Source organism: Polypterus senegalus, chromosome 1 (genome assembly GCF_016835505.1).
Source record: "Polypterus senegalus isolate Bchr_013 chromosome 1, ASM1683550v1, whole genome shotgun sequence".
Classification (NCBI taxonomy): domain Eukaryota; kingdom Metazoa; phylum Chordata; class Cladistia; order Polypteriformes; family Polypteridae; genus Polypterus; species Polypterus senegalus.
The window spans coordinates 171,254,144-171,268,635 of NC_053154.1; the positions used below are offsets into that span (position 1 = coordinate 171,254,144).

The window sequence follows — 14,492 nt, forward strand, 5'->3', positions numbered from 1 at the left end:
AAAAATGTCAGACTTCAAACATAGTAGGGTATTGTTTTAGACTACTTCAAGGTCAGTGATTATGAATATGATGTTATTTTTTATCCTTTATTAGGAATCTAGCCTTAATATAGACCTCTATTAAATTTCAGTTACACTCAGGAATATTGATATTTTAAATATTTAAATTGAAGCACCCATTTTAATAATTCAAATATTTGATGCTACTGTGCTTGTTTATTATGTGCTTCTACCTCATAAAGTAAAACATTTCATTTCTTATGGAAATCCCAAATTACAGTGGCCCTACTCTAATTCAGACATTTTAATGTTATAGACTTCTTTCCTGGCTTCACCTTTTATTTTTTTCTTTAGCAATTTGTTTCAGATGAAAGGTAGGACAGAAATGTGATATTGACTCCTTTTTTAGTTTCCTGATGCTTCCCCACCTGCTCACCTCCATTATTTCTAGTCCTTGCTTCTTTCTTTTGGCAAACATAACACATTAAAACTGAGGGACTAGAACAGTTATGTTTTTGCCACCTATTATACCAGGCCTGGGCTGAGAATGCAGGTGTGATGATTTATTGAGCAAAATATAAAATATTATCCATCTATTAGGGAACTTTCTTAATCAAACTATAGACCTCCTATTATACCAACACTGGGTAACATGAACTTATGCACACATCACAATTTTAAATCACCAGTTAACCAAACAACTCAGAGATAATTTAGAAACCTGTAAGGTTTGCATCCAAAGAAAATGTCACATTAGCCATTGTGCTTTTCAAAAACACAAGTTTTCATTTAAATTAATTTCATTCGTATTATAATTAGTTCAGTTCAGGACAGCAGAGAGCCGGTGTATCTTCCAGTAAGGAATCGTCTGTTATTAAAGTGTTATTCAATCTGAAGGAAGGCATACTCACAGCACCGTGTTTTCACTTACACTGGTACAATTTAGAGTCACCAAGTAAAATTACATATACATTTTTGAAATGGAAAAGAAAATCAGTCCATTCATACAAAAATGCTGCTCAGACACAAGGGGGAATGTGCAAAGTCAACACAGATGGTGAATTTAAACCCAGTCTTCTAGAGTTGTGAGGCAGCAGCAGTAACCACTGCTACATTCTGCTTTGCCAAAAGAAAAATTAAAAATACTTGACTTTTGCTGTCCAGCTGGGATGTGACAAAGGCTAGATAAGATTCGTGAATTACACTCTTTGAGGAGTTGTGGAAGCTTGCCAGGTCTGCTTACACCTGTTTTGTGTGCTTCTTGTAGTGTATTCTGGCTGATCTTGTGGGAGGTGCTGTGAGTGTTGAGGGCTCTGGGGCCATTGCTGCATACCACTCTGTCCCGGTATTGGAGGAATGAAAGCTGCAACTACATTCTTGGCATGAAGTCCATTTAAGGTGGACATAATGGTTCTGCCAAGAATGTGTCTTGTCTCCCCTCCTCTATGTGAGTTTCATAGACAGGAGGTTTAGAGATTAACTTATGTGGAGGCCTCAGTGCTACATCTCTGCTGTTGGCAGATGGTTTTACCTTATTGGCTGTACTCCTGATGTCTGTCATGTATCAGAAGAGATTTTAGGCAAATTTGATCTGGCACTTCATCACAAAAGACTTTGCTTTAAAGGACACATTTTCTTTGTTAGTGATATCACATGAAGACTAAGTTGAGGAACCTTGATGAGGGGATAATAGAACCAAAAGAAGCAGCCAATATTGTAATCAATGAAACTTAGAGAATGGGTAGAAAATGAATCAACAAAACAATTCATAGGCAAACAAATTACAAGCAAAAGTTCAATCATCACCTTCTTTTGCTTATCCCAATAACTCTAAAGAAAGACAATACTTTTGAAGAGAATCTGATACTCTGATACAGTACATACTGCTGGACACTGCCATCTATCTAGGTGAAGCGTGAGTGCAAGGCTTGTCGCATGATCTTCATGTCATGTGATCTGCAAAAGACAATGTAACTATAGAGACCAAGAGAGGCAAAAAAGACACATACTACATTCATACAAAAAACAAAACTGAAAATAGCATTGCCAAGATAAAATTAAAATAAATATAGTAAAAGTAAACATAAGAATATTTCAAAAATAGAGAGAACAGGTACATCCACAGCACATATTAATAACATTAGATTGAAAAGAAATGGATGCAAAAAGTGGATGAGACATTGGAACATCTTGGCTATTTGATAAACAAAGAAGCTTAAAGAATGAACTGGTCTCTACTCATTTGTCAAATTTCAGATTCAAATAGTAAAAAACTATATTTGTCCCAAGAATGAAATATGGATTTTTATAAGGACTCAATAAATAAATAAATACATTCATATAAACAAAAATATTGTAACAAGAAAATACACATAAGAATTACTAAAAAGTAAGAAAATGTCTGACTTGGCTATCATGGTCACAGTGAGGCATTATTCAGGCGTATTATTGTTATTGTTATATTGGTATAAAGGAGCCCCAGTTGCGTTTCTTGTCACACTTCTGCTGAATAATTCATTGGCTGAAAGTCCTCAGTGTTGGTGTGTCAGAGAGAGAATGTGCAGCATTCTTCATAATGGCACTAAGTTTTATTTTCATTCTCTCCGCCACTGTTTCCTTGAGTAGGTTGAGAGTGCATCACATAACTAAGACTGTTGTATTCATATAAACTATTTCCCTAGTAACCAGTCTTCATTTTTAGAGTGCCTTACATAATTAGCACAATCACAAATGTGCATTTTATAAAGCAATCAGTTTACTATATATAGCCTCTTTGCTAGACAGCCCTATTAAGAACAGTTTTTAAGCTGTTACGTCATCCTGGGATCCGTTTTGGCCTCTGTGCTTTGGCTTGACCTTAGGTAAACCATTTTACTTGTCAGTTCTGAAGCTATCATACATAAATATAAATTAGTCAACACAATATTGCATTGTATTGCCCAAACACAGCACTCTGGGGGGGGAGTTCATTATAAATTGTGCTCTAGAAGGTGAACATTGAGTCCGATGCATTATTTTTGGAAAATATCCCCTAGAGAGTTGAGATGTGTTGCATGCTAGTAGGGGAATTTGAGTAAGAATTTTACTGTACTCTGTCCATGTTGTTTTGTTACATTAGGGTCCTAGGGTGACTATATTTTCCCTTTTGTGTTCTTTATTATGTAGACCTTAAAAAAACGTCTCCAACTCCATACTCCTACCACACTGCCGGCACTGTGGTTCAGGACTTACTCCTTCCATTTTATTTCTATAACTCTAGGCAACTAGGCAGAGTAAAATTACAAATGTAATTATTTATTATAGGTAATATGTCTAAAATATCATCAGAGCTTAAATGTAAGTGTTGATAAAATAATATTAATTCAACCTGGATAATAATCAGTTCATCTTTCTTAAACAACCATGTGTCCCAGTCTTGGTCTTTACTCCTTTACAGCTTTTGAATATGGTCGGCAAGAGTAGTAATTTTCCCCTTCTCCATGGGTGGAAAACTGTCAGAGAGAGGCAGTTTGAATGTTTATCTTCTTTCTTGTGCTGTTATGGACCAATAGGGAGTTGTGGTACAGAGCAACCAATCCTAATCAGCCCTTTCATGCCAGTTCTTGTTTCAGCATTTTCTCCCATTTCAAAGGAATGCACAAATGTAAAGCTGGACAAACAGGAAAGTCCTAAACTGGCCCAAGTGCTCTTCTTATTAATGAGACTCTGGTCAATTTTCTCCCCTACAAAAAGTCTGATCTGTTCTTTTAAGTAGTAAATGACAATGAGCAAGATCTGGCCTGTACAGGTTTGTTATATTTTAAAGTCAGACATTAATAAAAGAACATAATTAACCTATAGGCTTAATATTATGCTTCACTGCACATGTGACACTACTACTGCACCTATTCATGTTTCTGGAAATTTCTACAAGGAGTTTGTGCTGTGCAGCTAACTAGCATCTCATAAATCAATTACTAAATCAAAATGTAGCTTTTCCAGACGGCCACCTACTTTAGCACTTTGAATTACACTTTAGTGACATTAAATTCTTGGTTCAAAAAGTCCTTCTTTACACCCTGTTTTACTAAGTTCCTGGGTTCTGCAGTCTCAAAGCTGCCACGTGCCCACATTCCGGGAAATATCATATTACCCTGTGACATTTAAAAGTGACCTGGGGACCATTAAACATATTATAGCAGTGCCATACCACAGAGCAGCGTCGTTCGTCCTAATCCACATCAGAGAGCATTGCACATTACCTCTGCATTTCACTGGGAGACTCGGTTATGTGGCGTGTCATTGGGTTACATCATCATGCAGCTGTGGCGTTTTCTCACTGCCAAATCGTTGCATTGAAACACTGCTGCTTGTTGTGTGGTGGAGCACTTCATCACAGCTGCGTGTGTGCTGATGACAGATATCGGCCTTTCTTATGTGCACGTGGGGCACCAAACTTGTAAGCAAATGCCACCCATGTAGTGACAGAATTCTGTGGCACTACTTACTCTGTTTTGTTCTGCAGGTATAATCAAAAACATTTTTGCATTTTAAAATTTGAATTCAATTTGTTATTGCCTAACTAGTTGATAAACTGCGACCTCAAAACTGAAGCAGCTTATGTTCAACTCTTGGCCCAGTCACCATCAGTGTAGGTTTTTCAAAGCCTCCCCTTTCTCTTAAAGGTTTTCGTCATGTATATTGGTTTCCTGCCATATCCTAATGACGTTCATGCTAGTTTAATTATCAGCTCTAGATTTACAGGCACCTCGTCAGGCGTGTTTTTTTTTTTGTCTAGTTTCAGGTTCCTAGTTATGCTGTAATGAAGTTTAGAAATTAAATGGATAGTGGTGTTATTTTTTGCTGATTTATCTGTCATTCTATCCACCTTTTTATCTTGCCAAATACAATTTATAGGGTCAAAAAGAAACCAGAGGCCATCCCAGCAGTATAAGGAACCAAGCCTGGACAGAGCATGCTAACTTGCACACATAAAGTGAGGCCAGTTTAAGTAGTCTAAATAGAGACTCTTGGAAATGCTACATGGAGTTGTCTATGAGGGATAAAAAGCTGTCAAACACCTTGTTGAATGTTTGTCCTTAAGCTTTATGAATGGGAAATTGCCTTCTTTTAATTTCATTGTTTGGTCCTCTGTAGACAAATCCATGCAAAGTGCCATTAAATATTCCTTTATTGTAGTTACGTTTCCTAAGAAGCGCGACGATTGTTCCTTTTTTTGAGACTTAGCTTGTGAGCTGGCAGTCCTGAAGGTGTCAAAAGAGTTAATGAATTCAGCAGGGAAGTTTAGTTGGTCATTTTCATCTTCAGAAGTACATCTTTTCTTCATCTGTCATCAGTTCACATATGATATGTGTATTATCGTCAAAGCATTTATTTTTCTTAGGGCAAAGGATGACGTTCCTTTTTATTTCATATATACTAATTCAGGGTTAACAGATGACCAATAAGTGGTCTTAATTAAATTATTTTCAGTTAATCTTCAATTTAATCTACCCGAAATGTATATATTTAGGACATGTTACAAAAAAGAAATACCGATCAGCAAAATCATACAAACTTACAAAGGAGAGTTTCCTAGCTTAACACAGGCAATGATTGGACTGAAATGTAAACTTAGTCTACTGGTGCTGTGAGGCAGTGGCATTTATTATGAAACGCCTTCCAAAAAGAACTGATGTCTTGGCTGAATGAAGCCATTCATTTAGATTAAACCTGTATAAAAGGTGTACAGTCATTTCCCTTTTGGTTGTATATCACTCACAAAGCAGGACTGTCTGTAGAGAAACAAATGTAATGAGCAGCTAAAATTTGTAGGAATTTAGGAATGGGAAAGATAACAAAAAAGGAAAATTAGCATGTGATATTAGTGTGGACAAATACACACAAGCAGTGGTGGTGGCAGACCATGTGTACAGCATATCACAATTTTGGAATGTCTTTGATTTTTATGCAAAGTGGTAACCTGAAACAACGTGAAGGGACTTACAAAGGAGTGAGGGATGGTGGTCTAGGTGAAGACAACGCTAGTTTTAGGCACACAAGAGACACCAAAAGCAGGCTGTACTGGCGCCCTTTTGGGTTTATATTTGGATAGGGGAGTTGTGACAATATAAATAGTTTCTGTTCAGATGATGTCAGGTTCTGATTGTGTCTCTCACATCATTTTCATGTCTTCTATAAATAAAGAAGCTTAAGAGCCAGGGGGTGCTAACTCTTTGAGCTTGCTCTTACAAAACTAAAAAGACAAATCAGTGAATAAGATAAAAGGGGAAAATTAAATACTTAGAACGCAAAAAATCTATAGATAGTTAGAAAAGAAAGCCAGATAGTTTGAGCCAGTGTTGTTTTTGAGTGATTTGCAACATATTTTAAAATTTGATATGTCATTTTCTATCCTGCCAAATCCAGAGCAGGGTCATGGTGAGGGGGCTGAAGCCTAACCCATCTAGTTTAGGGCTGGGTAAACTTTGTGATGATTTCAAATCTTAAACTTTATGGCTAAGGTTTTAAGTTGGATGTCCAGCCTTGCATCTGTTTCTCACTTTTCTTATAACCTTCTGAGTCCACTAAACATAAACTTTGGTGTGACGTAATTTGCTGTTGTGTTTGATACCTGAATATAGTTGCCGGACAGGATCACTGAAGACTAGACGCCATTTAGTTACTGCTGTTGACACTGAATTGTTGACATTCATAGGAATAAATAGGAAGAAAGGTTACCAGTTCAAAGATCAGGGGGTCTTGTGGCAGGATTTATGCATCATGCTCTGCAGGTAGCTGAGCCTGTCTATATACAATTAGCCCATCTTTCTTTCTTTCTTTCTTTCTTTCTTTCTTTCTTTCTTTCTTATTTGAAGAATAATGGACTGCTTTTTACACTTGATTGTTGAGAAGTGTTTAATTCATTAGCCGATAACTATTTCTTTGCTCATTACATTACTCAGGTGCACATGCATGCCTGGCTTAGTTGTACTCCTCTTCTTTTTATTTATGTTTTGCTCTCACAAGTTAGTTATGATAGACAGATGCCCATTCCCAGACACTGTAGGTCGGGTTGAGCACATTTAGCTCTTGCAAGCTTATTGATAGGCTGAGTTTTAGGTTTCTGTGTTTTAGGAGTGTTTTTAGGGTTGCTAGGTTATATCTTCACTACACCATACCTTCTCATGAGAGTCTCCTTTGCTCCTTCTCAGTTCACACCAGTAACAGAGGTGCTGCTTGGTCTCAGTAAAATAGGTACATGATCTGGAGCTCCTAAATGTTTATACTAACTGATATCAAAAGCGGGCAGTACTCACAGCAGAATGTCTGAGCCAGTCAGGTTTACATGGGGTCAGTTTAAAATGGCTAACATGAGTCGGAAGGCTTATCCCTCAATTTTTGCATGCACCTTTTTTCTGCCTATTTTGCATTCACACTAACAAAATGGTGTAGTACATTGATCACGATTAAGAAAAAAGATAAAATAAGCAACAGAATTTTGCAGCATATAAAAAATAAAATAAGGTCTACATACATGTAGTAAGTATTGATTGGAAGATTTGGTCCTCTGTGAAGGACTGGCATTTTATCCAGCATGAAATCCTGTCTTGCACACAACTACTGAGATAGATGGGCCTGTGACCCAGAACCAGAGTAAATGTGTAGGTATTGGATGGATGGGTGACTGGTTTTGGAGAGTGGCACAGTGCTAAAAGCTTGTTAGTTGTCAACTTATGGTGGATCTGCACTTTATCCTACAAAAAATGATTCTGCAATCAGTATACACACCCTCCGTACAATCTCAACAGCCTCTGTGTCTTTAGGAACTTTCTCGATTACTTTTTAGATTGAGAAAACGTTAACTGATCCCAATACAAGTAACTCCTTTTTATAGTTCTCATTTATAATTTCAATGAAAAAGTCTGCTTTAAAGTGTGCATTAGAAAATGTACAATTAAATCTAATCGTAACTCTGACCCTTAATTATTCTACACTATTTAGTAGAACATTACTATATGCAGGGAAAAAAGTTATTTACATTTTGAAAAGAAAAGAAGGTGAGAGAAACATTTCAGCTCATGAGTGCCAAACCCTGAGTCCACTAGTTCTGTCTATGTCTATCTTTCTAGAGGGGGATATCTTGTCAAAAACCCTGGTTAGTATCACAGAGGGAAATATAGAATCTTTATTAATAAAAGATTGATTTTCAGAAAAGACTCTGTTACACAGTGAAGCTCTGAAGAGTACAAGAGGCACAGCAGGAAATGCTGACAAAAACAAGGCAATCCAAGGCAAATACTGTAAGTGCCAAATTCAAATCCAGCAAACAAAGTCAAAAAACAAAGCATAGATCAAAAAAATACAGAAACTCACTAAAAGCAGAGAAAATCAAAAGTCAAGAAACTCACCACTCCCAAGCTCATTAAAATGGACTGCAAAGAAGTGTGGGCTTTCCCTGCCTTTACAGGGCTAAGGCCAGTCCCTTGTGCTGATGGGTAGATGGCCCCATTTCCTGGGGGACCACCCATAAAACACACAGAACATAACACAGGCACAGGGAATGCAGAAAATAATGAAAGTGACATTAACATAAATCAAACAGTCAAAAGTGAACATAAGAGACATAAAACAAGAACGTGAAACCCAGTCAGGGGAGGAACCCTTGCTGAAATACAATACTGTACGTGTGTGCTGAGATATTGTGTCTCTTACCTTCTTTATTCTTCATTATGGGAATAACATTTACAAAGTTTTATTATTTTACTCCATTACTAAACACCCACCTTCTTAAATCCACTTCATTCAGAATACTATCAATTTAGGCATTCCCTCTGCTTTTTCTTCTTCTTCTTCTGTTAAAACTAAATCTTGGTTCACAAACCATCTTAAAGCTGCATTACCATCAACAAGTGGACTAGAGTGAGATGCTCTGGTGAGAAGAAAAAAAAACTGACACCAAACATTATGAATGTCCAAGTAAAATACCTTAAAAAATAACCTTAAAAAACATTAATTTCATGTAATGAAAGACATTCCTGTGGAAAACATTATATTAGTTCCATAGTGTAACACACATTCTAATAGAAAGATATTAGCCAAAGGATGATTTCTTACAGTGCAACAATATATACAGTACACTGAAATATTTAAGTATTGACATAACCAATAAATCCATTGCCGTGTTTCCCACTGAGAAGTAACGAGTGGTTAAGCATAGTGTGTCTTAGTGTGAGATGCATCATGATGGCATCTTCCCATTGAGTTTTGACCATTAACATCACTAACCCAGCTGTTTTATGGTTTAGTTGTGGTGGGGAGTAAAACAAGGAGGAAAGAAACCCCTGTTTTATAAACCATATAACAATGTTCCTCAAGCCTGACAATAAATTGATGATACTCTATCTCGCCAGGCCCTTTAGTGCCTGCTTTATGAAGTGGAAACTCTGTATTCACATCCAATTTTTCAAGAATCTTCCTGGCCAAAACAAACTTCAGCCATTTTATTCCCTTCACCGCTTTTCTAAGCAGGGGCTCACAGAAAATAAAAATACAGTCTTAGGTGTTGCCTACAGTGCCTGATTGCCTTCAACATTACATCAATGCTGAAACTAATTGGACTAATTTAGGGTTATTAGGACTGAGAATGAGTCAGAATGTAGCATTACATTGTCTTGCCAAACTTTCTCTACCCTACTTTAAAGCTAGAGTAATAGTATCCATGTCTGTGGTGTTAAACTGAATTAATCAGTTGAGAGCTTTTTCATTATCATATTCCGAAAGGCAAAGCATAAAATGCAGCTGCTCACTTGCATCAATTTGTGGAATCCGTTGATATATCTGTAAAGATAATTCTCGGATAATAATCATATTCAATAATGTCTATGGGCATGAAAGGGTAATTGTAATTTAATTATGTTATGTACAGTAATCTAAAATCAACTGCAGGCAATGCAAACGGCCATCCATGGCTCTTATTACAGAATTCAGCAGATGGATCTGATATTATTGGGTTTTGTTGGTCATTCAGGGCCAGTTATTTGCATCAAACCAATCAGCTTTAAAGTTAGCCTCTTGTGCCTTAAAGCTGTATGGATGTAGGCACGTTATTTCACATTCTTTAATAATGTTTTTTAAAAATCTGCTGCCTTCAGGAATTTAAACGATAGCAGATTTTTTGGGAGGACATTACATGCATTTTCATGCACAACACCTGCATGACTTTTTTGCCACTTTCTGATGCCAGAGGCTAACATTACGCTTTTAAGTCTTTGAAGAGGACCTAAGCAGAAGAACTATTTTGGGACCCTCACCCTTCTTCAACACTGTTCTCTGTGTGGGTTGAGGACAACTTACTTGGAAATCTGGCCTCACATAAACTTTTATCTTCCTTCATGGCAGATAATTGGCTAAAGGTAAATTACTTATATGCATAGTTATTCAAAGCCTATCAGACCCTGTCGATTCAACTGGCCCATAATGTTGGTATACTGTATAAAGAACCCAAAGTGCTTTGTTTATGGTGCTTTCATCAATCCTCTATTATAGCTGTATCATAAATTGTTTTAAACTATAAAAATATAGGGGCAATTATGACATTTCTCCTTGCAAAGCTGGGATAGGGGATGATCTCACTGCATCACAATACAGCATCTGAGCCTGTGATGAACTGCCTCCAGACATTTTAAAGCTGATGCTGAAGTTGACCCCCAAGCTATATCATCGTGCTCAAATGTAGACTTCAGTAAAGTCATAGTATATGAATATTGCACAGGGATTTTCTTGTAGCTTTGACCTTGCTTATAACTTTTTCTATGAAATACTTGCATGTCAGCTTGCTGTCCATCCACGTATACATAAGCATCACCATTCATTTCTATTTAAGAGACTGGCCATACAGGTTTAGTCTTCTATTCTTCTCTGTAAAGCAAAACTAAAGTTTCAATCCTGGAATGTTTAAATCCTCAATGACTTGCTTAACATTGCACCTCATTAATTATCTGCTGAATCTAACTGACTGAAAAGTTAAAGGTCCTACCACTTATCTGCAAAGCCATTCCTAGTTCTAGCATGTACATGTAAGAATTTCCCTATACTCTGTACAACAATCTTATTATGGAAAAAAGTATCATTATATTTATCATTTTATTGAATAATAACAGACTGCTAATACTTTCTGGGTGGAATATCATTCTCTGTCTCACACAAACCTAATGAGGCTATCCTTACCCTTGCCTCCAGTGGCCAAATAAAAAATTCAGAATAAAATTATGCATGCACACTCCCGCTAGTTTAATCAAGAGTTCATCCTTCCATGCCATACCTCATGGATTATTTGTAACAATGAAGACTGTTATCACAATAACTTTTATAGACTTATGTTTCTCTAATGTCATCTATCAAACTTGAAACAGAGTCAATGATCACTCCACCCTTAAGAAATTTACTTTGATAAAGATATAAACTACTTTTATTTACCAATAAATAGCTCAGATTCTCTTTCATCATGCCCTCCATGATTTTGAATAAGTGGGATGTTAGTTTTACTGATCTCTAACTGAAAGCATCAAATGGAATTTTACCAGGCTTTGGCTTTGGTACTACCAATGCTGCATTCCATAAGAAAGTTAACTGGCTTGTCTTGTAAAAGAAAATATTACCAATTTCATGTGCCAACGTGCAATAACTTAATTTTCCTTCACAGGAGAAGTCTGATGTGTTTGAGCAATAAACTGTTTAAATACAGACATTAAATAATGTATATCCATGGCACATTGACAGCTACTCCAAGTTTCCAACACCCCTTGGTAATCCCTTCCAATAATAGTCCTGCATTGCTTAGACTGTAAAATTGAACTTTAATAAATAACCCAGCTAGCAGTGCAGGCTTTTTAGCTTCCATAATTGCCATCCCACCCTCATCAACAGCGGTGTTCTTTCTCTTGTTGAATACCCCTATTTTCCTAATCATTTCCCATACCTTCCTCACGTGAGTGTCTCTCCCAATTTTACCAAAGGATGACCTCCACTAAACTTTCTTCATAATGTTTCTTACAATTTGCTTTGGACCTTTTATACTTATCAGTCATGTTGAATATATTTTTCCTTTCCAGGGATCTCATTTATATAACTTTATGAGGATTCAAGCATGAAAATATGCATACGCCCTCCAAAAAAACTGATAAAACGTGGTGTACACACATTTCTATGCAATTTACCTTTATATATCACAATCAACTTGTAAATGTGCATACATGAACATGACTCAAACCTTTCCTGGTTGCCACCCTGAAACAACCATATAGGGAGCATTATAATCAGCCTCATACATTTTCAGTCATGATGCTGCAAAACTTCTTTGAAAGGTAGAGCAGCCTTCCTTCTGATGCATTGAGTCTTGTGCTGTGCTGTGCAATTGAGAGCACTGCAATATTGTAGCACCTCTCTTCTGCATTCTATGGGTCAGGGAAAGGTATAAGGCACCAGTGTCTGAGCAGGTAGCTGCTATTACCTGTCACACATAATGACATGATTAATGAATAGTACAGGTCATATAAAAAACAGAGGGTTCAGCCACTTACCTCACCAACCAGCCAGCCACTACATACAGTATTGTCACATCTGACAAAGCCACTTTGCCTCAAAATAAATGAATCATGGTTTGACCAAGGCTGCTGAGCCATCTTGGTATATCACAAATAACCTGTGTGCTAATGGAATGTAACTGCTTATGGTTAACAAAAGCAGCTTCAGTCTTGATAGATACCCTTATTGAAATATGAGATCAGTAGAGTGCTCTGATTATGTTAGGGAAACTGGCCACTGCTACAAATTGCCGTTTGTGTTGGCAAAACCACATTTATTTCATGTATGTGCACGCACACCATATGAAAAGTGGATGTGGTGCCTTCAAAAGAACAACAGACTGTTCTCATTTTAATAGAGGCAATGAATTTTACAGAGACAATGAATCAAAGTCCATCGATAAACTGGAAAGTGTAGGTGGGACATATGCACACACACACCCAGGGGTACAGAGAACACTGCAGAGCCAATTGGCCCAAGTCCTCAGCTGGATACAGGCTTGCAGCACCTGACATGATTGATATTTCACATACTAAAAGAAATAATTTTTTGCTAAATAAATAATTACACTGAGCATGTTTTATCATGGTAGGGTCCTAGGGAGTTACGCTTTTAGTCTTTGTACTACATATACTTGAACAGAATAGCACAAATCCCAACTGTAACCCTTATATGTTTACACATCCTTTTATATTTCTAATCTTGGGCAACAAGCGAGAGTACTAAACCATGCAGGAGATAAGATTTTATACTTTTATTCACACATAGATTAACTTAATGGTTTTTAATTGTACCCAGAATATAATTAGAGTAAAATGACTAATGGCAAAATAATACTAACACAAGCTGAATCATCTTTCTAGGAGTCTTAAATATTCAATGTGCTTAGACTTACAAGTGTCTCTCTTTCTTAATATTTTTATTGGTCAATGGTCTGGCATGATCTCTTCTCCAGTATGGCTTCACTTTGGATAGAATAGCAGAGACACAACATGGCCTATTAGCTCTATTTATAGTATACCAGTCCAGTGGTCCTTAGCATGTCTCTTGGACCACTGGGGATTTAGCATATATTCCAATGATCCAGCTTTTCAGTTCAGCCTTAAGTACCACTCAGCCTCTATTCCATTCCTGGCCAGAACTAATTTGCTTGTCCTTTAATCTTGGTCACCTGTATTACTACAGGCCTGCCTAGGCCAGAAAAAAAGCTATCTAACCTTCATCTTTCACAAAAGTCACTTTATCTATTTGCATCATAAATGTACACAAGCAAGAACTGGCTCATGCAGCTTCTCTTTAAACATTATTATTTTCTTAATTAAAATAAGAAAGTATGTCTCAAATTTATCTGATAAAGACAATCTACTAAACATTATTATCATGTATGCTAGGTAAAACCAATTTGTACTCTTCACTACATTTTAGGATCAGTTAAATTAATGAGGAAAGCATATTACTTATTTTGAATGAAATCTGGCAGGGCTGTGCCCCACTGACCCTTAACGCATGACCAGTTATAAATACCACAAACCTATTTAGATAGATAAATAATATTTTTTGTCCCATGGGGGAAATTATACTTTTTAATTTATTTTGAACCATTAGTTAATATTTAGTCATGAGAAACTTAAGCCAGTAGACATCTACAGGCTTAGGCTTAGGGTTAGGGTTAGGGTCTAATACTTAACCAGTTAAACCTTGCAGCACCTCTGTGTAATAACCCACCAAGTGTAGCTTTAAATTCAGGCACTTCTTGTCCTGCATATGCTGCACCATGTTTCCCTCCAGTTTCAGCATTTTGGCAGCACACCCTCTTCACAAGCTCCATATTTCCTTTCTTTTGAACTTGGGAAAAAATTAAAACCAGGATTTCTGAGTATTATGTGAAAAAAGTCTTCTATCGAATGCCAGTACTTGGATAGTATATG

At 36.8% G+C, this 14,492-nt stretch overlaps 1 protein-coding gene across 3 annotated transcripts in view; it reads left to right on the plus strand.

The window, feature by feature from the left end:
- LOC120535224 (glypican-5-like) overlaps positions 1-14,492 on the plus strand; it is a 327,258-nt gene that overhangs the window by 108,547 nt on the left and 204,219 nt on the right. The window lies entirely within an intron of this gene.